This window comes from Netta rufina (assembly GCF_964035555.1).
Source record: "Netta rufina genome assembly, chromosome: 20".
NCBI lineage: Eukaryota > Metazoa > Chordata > Aves > Anseriformes > Anatidae > Netta > Netta rufina.
This window is the reverse complement of record NC_140144.1, coordinates 9,725,793-9,734,500: the sequence shown is the minus strand read 5'-3', so window position 1 is coordinate 9,734,500 and position 8,708 is coordinate 9,725,793.

The following is an 8,708-nucleotide window of genomic DNA, read 5'->3' as shown; positions in this document are numbered from 1 at the left end:
ATAGCAGCGTTCGTGCACAACTCTCAAAGATACATATGGGTGAGTCTGAGCCTGGCTGCAGAAGTTTTGCTGGTACCACGGATTTTTTTCTGTTCTTTTCATCCTAGCAGCTCATGTTATTTCCCATCTTGTTAGCAATAAGCAGATACATTTCCCATAGCCTGTGTCATACACTCAGCCCATGTGTTGCACTAAGTGCCGTATAGAGATCTGCTTAAATGCAGATGAACTACCATGAGGCTGCTGCAAGCCTAGGGAGGGATTTACCGCAATAGAGATGCTCTTCCTTGCAGTGATTACAGCCAGAAACACAAGGCAATCTTAAGCTTGTATTTTCCTATTGAAGCCCTGAAATAATAAGAATAATGTGTGTCATCAAAAACGATACCTTTGGAATATCTGGATTTTATGCTGCATGTCAAAGGGTGTGTGGAAAACAGCAAGCGCTTGCTTCATGTGTTAAAATATGTATAAATCATACAGTTATCAGGGAAAAGTGTGTAAAGGTAGGAAATAGCTATTCATAGTCTTTTTTTTTTTTTCTTTTCCCTATCAGTAGGAGACTATGTGAATGGAATCAGAAGCAATGGATGGGGAGGCTGCCTGCACTGTGCAGCTGAATGTGGGAGAGCACACGATTGCCATGGAAACCTGCAGTAGTAAACGGGGCTCTTCAGCCGTGAGAGAGGATTTATAGCACCAGGCTGGGAGGAGGCAATTTAATTCAACGATCCACAGGTAAAATGGCACATTTCCCTACACATTGTCTCCATGCACTATAAAATGGAAAGGAAGGGTAGGTGGTAGGGGAGAATTGCAGCATTACAAAGTTATGAGGTATCTCAAAGCCTGACCTTAAACCCACAGAAGCTGATGCAAAGATTCTTGTGGGTTTTGGTAGGGGCCAGACCTGGCATGCAAGGAGCAGGCGTACATTCCTTGTGCACAAAACCAGAGCAGTAGGTAGAAGGATGCAGCATACCTCTGCACAACAAACTGAGCCTGTTCCCTACTTGCACAGCCCTGCGGATGGTGGAGGCTGCAGCTCAGGATCACTGCCCAGTTCGTGCACTTGGTTTGGAGCTGTGGGAGTGTCTGACAAGGACCTCCAAAACAGCTGGTCACACACATAAGTGACATCAAGTCTGCTACAAGTTGCAACCAATGCTTCTATAAGGAGGGATCAGACAAGCGGACAATGATTTATTGCCTTCAGATTCTCCCATTTATTGGCATCCAGACACAGTTGTATGGAGCCATATGAGACAGCAACAATATCATTTTTGCAGTGCTGCCTTCATCACCGCATATTACCAAGATCTGATGACAGTGCCACATATCTTCTATATCAGACATTGCACACCTGACTAATCTGGCTCCCATCTCAGGGCAATTGTTAAACATAACATACGTGGAACCACCATGAGGCCGGGGGGTTCATCAGTTCCTGCAGAACTCCATGCACTTGAGGAATTTGCCTTATTACCACAGGTAGTAATGAAGCTCAGCATCTCCTGACTCACCAGGTATCCTGGGCTTACTGTGATTGGATTTAAACACAGTTTAGTATGCACCTGGGCATATTTGTGAAGTTAAACATAAGAAAGAAAATTCATTTTGAGCTGAAGAATACAGAGTCCTTGGCAGTAAAGACACAAAGCTTTGTACGCTCTAATCATGTTTTACTGTGCTTTTTGTTCTAATGCTACTTTGTTCTGCTTCAACCTTTCATCAAAGCACTACCAAGAAGAGCAAGATTTCAGCCTCTTTCTTCAGGAAAAGTTTTATGTTTAAAACCCAAATGCTCCAAACAAAAACCCAGAAATCAAGTCCTCCTGTCCTACCTCTGTTGCTGCTTATTTCTTTGTTGAAGTCCTGCCCACCAGAGCTTCCACTTTCTTTTTGCAGGGTTTCCTCTTTATAGTGCTTTCCTTGGGCCTTCAGGAACTCTCAGAGCCCCTCCTGCACCTTTCAGTTCTTTATCTCTGCTCAGCAATTTGCAGGCCATTAATTTCAGACCTGCATCATTTGCAAATGACAGGTGAGAAGCTTATCAAATTACCTAGGTAGAAATTCTTGGGCAGGTGAGTATTTTGTGGCATGTTCAGGTGCTCCGTGACAGCTTGTCTCTGTCGTACAGCAGCTGCCTTGCATCAGCACTGATGTGCCCAGTCCCAGCTGGGACACCAGTTGTGAGAGCAGAAGAGCTTTATATATCCCACTTATTAAGAATAGTTCTAGAGATCACTGCTCATAAATCTACCTGATTTCCCCTTGATTATATTTCATTTACCTCTAAGCGCCAATCCAAAATATTGTCAGTAGAGAAGCAGCAGGATAAGCTAATGCAAACGATTGGTTTTTGCCTTGTTATGCTCTGTCAAGTCAGGTTACCCTCATTTTTAGCACTGTTTCTGCTGTTGTCCCCTGGGATTCTAGACAGCATGGTCATTTAACCCAAGATTATTTTTGACTTTGATTGGTATTTGTTTGGGCATTTTTTTCTGTCTTTTTGGATATAAGCTGGCCAAAGTATTGTCTTACTATTGATGAAATTAATCTATATAGAGCTAAGTGCAAAGGAAAATAGATACTAGCTGCATACACATCTCCAATGGAAAATAAGCATTGCATGTTTGAAGGCTTAATTCTCTGCTGATGTAAAGTGATGCGGCCCTGTTACAGTAAATAGAGCTATCCCAGTTTATGTAAGTAGAGAAGATGACCCTGAGGAATCTCTGTTTGCTTGCAGCAAAGTTGGTGGGAGTGTTGCTGCTGTCACCAAGAGAAAGAACTGATGCCCCTCAAAACGATGGATTTTTAATGCTGAGCCGCTCGGAGCAAGGAGTGCTGCCACTGCAAGAATTTGGTAGGAAAATCTGGGCTTGTTTAATTCTGCTGTCTGGTAGAAAGGTGAGAAGTTTGTAGAGACCTAGAGACAGGCAAGTGAAATGCTCTGTCCTGTGCATAGTCTCAACTGGAAGGGCTCCCAGATGTGATTTGTATGTTTCTATGACAACATCATTTGTCAGCGCTCCAGTGAAAGTCAAAAGCAGCAGCCAGGAGGTAGACACACTGCTCTGAGCAGCCAAGCCACTCCCTTGGCTCCCTTTGCATTTCCAGGGAAAAGTAAGGGAATGGGGTTGTAAATGCAGACTAACACTGTGCTTTGCTACTCCCAAATGTCTCATCCAGAATCAGGACTCTGCTTTTTTCCAAGAGGCCAATGCAGCCTTCAGGCTGCAATCAACAAAGGACGCAAATGTTTGATCTCGATGGACAACTCGAACAAACGTTAATGTTCATTTTGTCCCTTAGGCAATACAGGCTGCTAATCACACAGCGTGATCAATACTTCAGTCCATGTTACAATGAAAACATGAGTGCTATGTCAACCATAATGCCGAGATTTGCCAGTCCAGGAAAAATTTAAAATATCGAAGGATACAACTAATCAATAGTTTAAAAAAAAAAAAAAAAAAGATTTTACAGATGACAGAGCAGATTGTCTAATTAGAGTTCTGACATAAATGTTCTCACTAAGTGAATGCTGCATCAGGCCCAGAACTTGTGTTTGAACTGCAGCACAGTTAAACACAGTTCTTTCAGATATAAACTAATGGAGAGTGCACTAGGTTCCTAATAAGTTAGTTGTTTCACTGCTTAATTACCTACATTTAAACATCACAGCTTTTTTCTTCTAGTCTGAATTTGCCTAACTGCAAGTTCTGAAAGCGCCTTTCTTCTATTGCCAGAATTTTTCTTGTCTATAAAGTTAACTGTCACCTATGATTAAGTCACACCTTAATTCTTTCAAGCAAGTTAAGTTAATTGACTTGCTTAGTTTTGCATCATGCCAGTAGCTGATATTTATACCCCTTGCTATTGTGTTGCTTTGTGGTATTATGCTTGGTTTGTAACCTCCCAGTACCAATAGCCTTTCACTGCCCCTTTGTTTTAGCATGTGCATTTTCATCTTATTGGTGTCATCTGAACTGAACTGTTTTCTGGAGCGATGGATTGACATTCCATACCCCTTTTTGACTGTGTCCTGTACTGGACTAACAAGGCTGAAGATACTTTGGTCACCCCAGTTGTTTTTCTAAAAAAAAACCTCAGTTCACTATTAGTTTCTTTTCAGGCCTTTGAAACTGTCTTTGCATTCTGTTATTTGCTCACAAATCAGCATTAATGGCGCCAGTAGTGTGTTATGTTAACTGTGCCCATTAACATTCCTATAATGGGAATTATTATTCTAAGAAAATGTTGTTTAATATTGTCATAAACTTGTCTTAGTATTCTATTTCACTTATTCTCAAGTAGAAGAAATGTAGAAAAAAACACCACCAAAACTGTATATCCTGCCATAAGCACCTGGAAACACTGGGATGTCGTGACATTTTTGCATTGAATTTCATTGCTAATTAAGAAGTTGACGTGTTTAGACATGAGCCCGTGTGGTTAGACTGCAGCTCTTTGGTTATAAACAGCAAGTGCTTCCTGTCACAAGAGCTGCTTTGGGGACTGGAGGGCTATGCAGCCGGGCGCTCAGAAGCTCTGTGACCTTGCGGTGTGGCTGCTGACACCGCACGGCGCGATCTCCTTTTGCACCTTCCATTTCTGGTCCTGAGCTGTTGGCCAATTAAACAGAAATAAACGCTGTCAGTTACACGTTTGGGAAGCAGAAACTTGGCTAAGCAAAGCAGTTGAAGTGTAAATATTGGCAATCTGTTTTAAAAACAAACCCAAACAGGCTTGCTTGTAATTGATGTCATTACCAACTGTTCCAATTTGAAAAGGAAAGAAAGCCCCCTTCCAAGGTGAGAATGTGTATTTTCCCCCTGGGCTTTGAAGTATAACAAAAGATTACTTTTTATTTGACTTAGTGCTAGTAGGCGGTTTTCTCAGACTTCCAGCAGGAGAAATTGGTTATTTGTCTGTTGGCTATTAAAACTGAAGTTGGTGAAACAAACCCTTTGCCATCGTTGTAAATATGAGCTAATTGTGAATAGGAGCTCGGGGTTATTTGCCTGAGCAATAAAGCTGTGATAAAAAGTCTCTAAGGAAAGCCTCCTGTTGCTGACATTCAAATCTTTCTTCCAGACAGTGGAAGAGAGGGCTGGGCATGAAGGGCTCATCCTGGGCTGGGGAAAGGAAGCTAAAAGCATCCTCCTTGTGTCACCTTCCAGACGGTGGGAAGGGGTTTGACCTGGCCTGACAGCCCGATAATATCCCACCCACTGTGACGCTGGCTGCTGGCTCTGAGCACTGTAGCTCTGGGTGTGAACCTGAGCCCCAGGGAGGGTCTCTTTGCTCTGCAGTTGTGGCTGTTTCAGGCATGCATGCACACAGTTAAATTATTCAGAGAAGCTCGTTACTCAGAGCTTTCCCTGGGTATCTGTGCTCCAGGTGCTTTTAAGAGACAACCAGAGGTAGCAAAACAGCTCCTAACTCTCTGATGATCTCGCTTATTTCAGGTATGAATAATATTTCTGGCTGCGAGTCTCTATTACAGGTTATCTGCAGATTGTAATAACCTCTTCTGTGTCTACTTTGGAGAGGAAATAATCATTATGGAGTCCCACTCCCAGAACAGAGGAGTTTTGTTGCCTTAGGACCAGATTCAGTGGAAGGAAGGATTGCAAAAGCTCTTGAAAAATGTAATTCCTTTCCAGGTCCTGAAAAAAAAAGCAGCGCATCACAGTGGCTTTATTCAGACCCATTAGATCTTCCAGATGCACGCAGGGTTCTGTTCCCCAAAGACAGATATTAAACCTCATTCTTCTTAATGCATTGTTTTAAATAACAGGAATAGTTAAGCACTCCTGCTGAAACCCATCCCTGCCCCCTCAAGAGTTTCCTGCATGGCTCTGGGCTGTTCTGAGGAGGATGTTGTTGCAAATCACTTAATTATGTTTTATGAAAATCCCAGAGCCAAAGCAAACATTCCAGGTTCAGACGGGCTGTGTGTGGCCCAGATTCGTACATCAGCCTTTACACCTTCCAGGGATATTCCTATCATCCCTTTTTTCTTAAATAAGGCTAACTTCTCTCTTACCCATCTTCACACTCATTTCAGGCTTACTCAAACCGCTTTGCTTGCAGCTCAGAGCTACATTTAAGATCTTCAGAAATTAATTCTCTGTTCTTTCCCAGGAGGAACGGCTAGAAGTGTGTAGTTTCATTGTCTCCATTTTACAAACCAGCATACAGCAGCACCAAGGGCGATGTTTCACAGGAAAGCAGTCCCTCATGCCCTCCCTTCTAGCCCCCGTTCTTCATCTGGAACATCCCCCCTGCACGGAGAGGAGGTTTGCTGGGTTATCTTTCACTTGGATCAGTTCTCAGATTCAGTTCAGTGTGTGGCTGCATGAACATTTGTGCTGGACAAGTGTTGACAAACCACTCTGCCTGCCTGCTAGCAGATCATTTATAGCATCTATCTCTGAATAACGAGCTTCTCTGAATAATTTACCTATGTGCATGCATGCCTGAAACAGCCACAATTGCAGAGCAAAGAGACCCTCTCTGGGGCTTAAGCTCACATTCTCTTCAGCCACTAATTAACATTTCAGTAACTGTTGCCTTTTTCTCTGTGCTGGTCTCTTTATCCCAATGTTTTTGGGAACCTGATAGGGACTCTGTGTCTTCAAAACTATTGCTTTTCTGTCATACATGTTGGAAGTGAGCTAGGAGTGAAATGATTGTCTGTGGGGAAGAGGCAGGAACTGGATGCACCTGTCCATACACTAGGGTCACCTGTGTTCTTTCGCAGGCAGTCACAACAAAATGAGTGCAAGAAAAAATATTCTGTTCTATATCCACAGAAACTGAGACCACAGCCTGCTTTTCCTTGCAGGCTACCTTTAAAGGAATTTAGAAAATGGCAGCCTTTTTTTTTTTTTTTTTTTTTCAGAATGCAGTATGATAGCAATGCGCTTCAAAACCTGCTAGTTGGGGAAAAAAAGAAAGACAGTTCAATGTGACGGTGTTTAATTCCAGCTGTTGCTAGTAAGAGCTGATGATTACAGTGCCAGTTCAGCAGCGCTTCCAGTTTGGGTCTGTCGGTGCTGGGAGCCTGAATTACAATGCTCTTCTTGCACATAAACCCCAGCAGAGGCCACCAGCAATCCATTCCAGGAGCCCCAGGAAAGCTCCCATGCTAATTAAGAGAGATCTTAATGTCTTGGACGGAGTGCCTGACTCCTTGGTGTGTCTGGATGGTGAAGATATCGAGGCGGTGGGGGACTGTTCCTAAATCCTCATGATCCATATATGCTTTGCAAAATCTGCTGGCTGGCTACCATGTTGCTGTTCTGTATTATGGTCACTGCTTTTCCCTCAGCTTTCTGTGCCTTGTTGCTTTCACGGTTGTCTCTTCTAAATGGTAGGAAACGTGACAATAGATAGAGCTCCTCTGTGCTGTGTTGTGATAGCTTTGGATATCAGTGCCTTAAAGAAATACTAAGAATGCCCCAAGGAGTTAAGAATCCTGCAATCCTGTCGCTTAGTATTGTGATCCCGCCTGGGTTTATGCATGAAGCAAAGTTGTATCCAGGCTGTGCTCAGACACAGAGGCGTTCAGTAACTAGAAGGAAGAAGAATTCAGGTAATTTCATGGGTCTCGCTCTTTACTAGCAATCAGCGGTGTCTTTAGATGAATAAAAAGCTGTTGGCAGCAGTATTTGTCAGCAGAGGTAAGTAATGTCTATCTAACACAAACCCTTCATCATCCTGTGATGGATTCTGTCCTATTCCGTATGCTGCCCCCTTTCTCATGATCCATTCCTCCTTTTTGTTGCTCTTTGCAGCAGCCCTCTTCATATTTAAAGATTATTGCTCCACTTCCTCTTGATCTTACCCAAACTGAACAAATCCATTTCTTTCACCTTTTTCTCATAGGTCACTCTTGAACACGTTCATCTGGAGTTGTTCTAATTCTCCATGTCTTTCCCAATGCGTGATGCAATGTGGACACAATCCATCAGATGAATTAGTGGTATTTTTTGAAAACCATTGGGGTTTCTTTCTCTCTGCACACATGTAATCTGCCTGGTTCATTGCAGCTGAGCAAGAGATCTGAGCTGTGGCTTAGGTCCAACTACTTGCAGGGAGCTCTTGGCATGAATGTGTAGGGTTAACCAAACCCAACCCACAGCAAAGTAATTGAATTATTTCATCTAATGAATTCAAATCTATTGTGACCCGTTAGCCACTTGTACAAGAAGAGAAAGAAACTGAGTTTGTCAGATGATAAATTATCCATAGCAAATTCATGAATTTTAGGGCCAAAGGGGACCATTACGCTCATCTCAGCCTGACCTCCCGCGTAACCCAGGCCGGGGAATTCGACCCGGCGATTCCCGTGTCATTAGAGTGTGGGTGACTCGTTTGCTCAGAGCTCTGTGGAATACCATAGATCTGGCATGGGCCCAAACTGGAAGCTGGCCTCCACCCTCCTTTCTCTTGCTCCCCTTTCCAGCATTGTTTCTCTAAAGGGCAATTACTCCATCTGCCCACGTCCACTAAATGCAGACCCAGTGCTGTGGGCAGCAAAGCACCCTCTGTCTCCTGCGGTTGAGGAAGCTCCATAGCCAGAGGCAATAGCAGCTGCTTTTCATCTTTTGCACTTTTTTCACTCGAAGAGGGGCTTGTGGGGAGGCACAGACAACCCCCCTTCTGGAAATACAGACTCTCATCGGGCTGAA